Consider the following 2,992-nt stretch of genomic DNA (forward strand, 5'->3'; position numbering starts at 1 on the left):
CGAATGTGGTACAATAGGTTAAGTGAGTACCTAGAGAGAGAAGGATACAAGAATGATCCGATCAGCCCATGTATCTTTATAAAGAAATTCGGCCAGGGCTTTTGTGATTATAGCAGTGTATGTTGATGATTTGAATATCCTAGGAACCTCTGGAGAGATCTCCCAAACAGTTGAATATCTTAAGAAAGAATTCGAGATGAAAGATCTTGGAAAAACAAAGTTTTGTTTGAGATTACAGCTTGAGTACATTAAAGATGGAATCCTTGTGCATCAAATGGCATATACAGAGAAAGTACTCAAGAGATTTAATATGGCCGAGTCTCACCCGTTGTCGAGCCCCATGGTCGTGAGGTCCCTCGGCCTGGACACTGATCCATTCCGTCCTAAGATGGACGATGAAGATGTCCTTGATCCCGAAGTGCCATATCTCAGTGCCATAGGAGCTTTGATGTATCTGGCTAGTCATACACGACCAGATATATGTTTTGCCGTGAATCTATTGTTTAGATTTAGCTTTTTCCGACCCAAAGGCACTGGAACGGGATTAAACATATTCTTCGTTACCTGCAAGGAACGAAAGCTTTAGTTTATTTTATACTAACCAAAACAAAGAAGGTTTAGTTGATTTTGTTGATGCATGTTATCTTTCGGATCCACACAATGCTCGACTACAGACATGCTATGTTTTCACACATGGTGGAACGGCCATATCATGGCGTTCCATGAAGCAGACGATCGCGGCCACATCTTCAAACCATTCGGAGATCTTGGCTGTTCATGAGGCCAGCCGCGAGTTGTTCAGAACAGGGGGAGTCATATGTGTTGTACTCTTTTTCCTTCACCATGGTTTTGTCCCACTGGGTTTTCCTGGTAAGGTTTTAATGAGGCAACATCTAAAGCGTATTTCAATCCATGTATGGTTATGGCATCCAAGGGGAAGTGTTATAAATCATATTGTGGATGTCCATAATTGGCCCGGTTCATAACCGGCCCAATGCTAGAGAGAGAGACTCGGCCGTGAGGAGAGAGAGAGAGAGAGAATCGGCATCCTGTCTTTTCCTTATTAGATTATGATTTGTACTCTTTCCATATTTGTATTTCCTTTCTTTGGTCTTTCCATTATTCTGTGACGGTGTAATTCTCTATTCTATTCTCCAGTTTCACAATAATATGACATGAAAGCCAAAAACAAGACTTATTCTTGGGTTCACCCCCTAGGGTGAACCTCTAGGTTCTCTAACCAATATGATTGTGTTATTTCATATTCGATATCTTTCATAAAAGGAAACAAAATATTGTCAAGTTATATTATATTTTTAAAATAAATAAATAAAAAGAAATAAATAAAAAAATAGTGATAATTACAAAAAAAAAAAATATTTTTAACGTCGTCAGGAAAAAACTAAACCCTAAATCCTAATCCCTAAACCATAAATCCTAAAACATAAACCCATGGGTAAACCCTAAACCTTTGGATAAATCCTAAACTCTAAATCAAAAACACTAAACACTAAAACACTCAATGGTTTAGGATTTAGGATTTAGGATTTAGGGTTTTAGTGTTTAGTGTTTTTGATTTAGAATTTATGATTTTTATCCAAGGGTTTAGGGTTTACCCAAGGGTTTAGGGTTTCGGATTTAAGGTTTAGTGATTAAGATTTAGGGTTTAGTGTTTTGCTGACGACGTTAGATATAATTTTTTTTTTTTATGTAACTACTATTTTTTATTTTTTTTATTTAAAAAACATAATATAACTTGACAATATTTTGTTTTCTTTTCTAAAAAATATCGAATTTGAAATAATGAAATCCTATTGGTTGGTGAACCTAGATGGTCACCCTAGGGGGTAAACCCAAGAATGACTCCAAAAACAATAGTATCAGTTTGTTTAAAGAAATCTTGCAGAAATGGCTAGTGGTTATGTTATTTTCATCTGCATGTGAAATATCAAATTTCGAGATCTGAATCCAGTTTACACCATCAGTCAGCTCTGGTTCATATTTGCTGACAATCTCGTTTTTAATAGAAGCTTGTATTTTGTAATCGTGATTTAATACATAAAATACAGAAGAATGTGTTAGAAAACCAAAATACACTTCCAAAAAATATAGTTTTTCACAAACAAAAATACATTCACCTTATAGTCTCAAGTGATTCAACATATACCTTTTTTGACAGTAAACATTAATATTTTTTACATAAACACAACAATCAATATGTCGAAGAGTTTTACATAAACACTACGAACCCTTGACATTAATAAAAAAAGGAGACATGCCTAAATAACTCTAGTTTATGTATTATTGTGCATAGGGTGAAAATAGAATATATACATAGAGGTTTCAATCACGTTAGTTGGTTAAGGTTATTATAATGGTGATTGAAATTATTTATTATATGAACACACTACAAGAAGACAGCGACATACCGAGGGAAAAAATCGTCGGTATGTCGTCAGAATAACATTATTCCGACGACATACCGACGAAACAAATCTTCGGAAATAACTCATCGGAAATTCATTTTTCCTCGGAAATTCCTCGGAAATTTCCGACGGAATTCCGAGGAAATGAATTTCCGAGGAAACTCCGAGGACCACCAGTTCGTCGGAGAGCTCCTCGGAATATACCGAGGGAGAACTTCCTCGGGATATTTCGATGGACTTTCCGATGGTCCAATCCTCGGAAGTTCCGACGAAATGTTCCTCGGAATATTCATCGGGAATTTCCGAGGAACGGAGCCCTCGGAAAATTCCGAGGAATGAGTCCCTCGGTATATTCCGAGGAAGAAGTCCTTCGGTATATTCCGAGGGTTCATTTCCTCGGAATTTCAAAAAAAATATTTTTTTTTAAAAGAATAAAATTTTTGAAATTTAAATTCAAAAATATAAAATTAAAATTAAAATTGAAATTGAAAACATATTAGATAATATTCAAAGTTGTACAAATAAAAATAAAACATTCCGAGTTTTTGAAAAAAAAAAAAACTACG

This window comes from Brassica oleracea, chromosome C5 (genome assembly GCF_000695525.1).
Source record: "Brassica oleracea var. oleracea cultivar TO1000 chromosome C5, BOL, whole genome shotgun sequence".
Lineage (NCBI taxonomy): Eukaryota > Viridiplantae > Streptophyta > Magnoliopsida > Brassicales > Brassicaceae > Brassica > Brassica oleracea.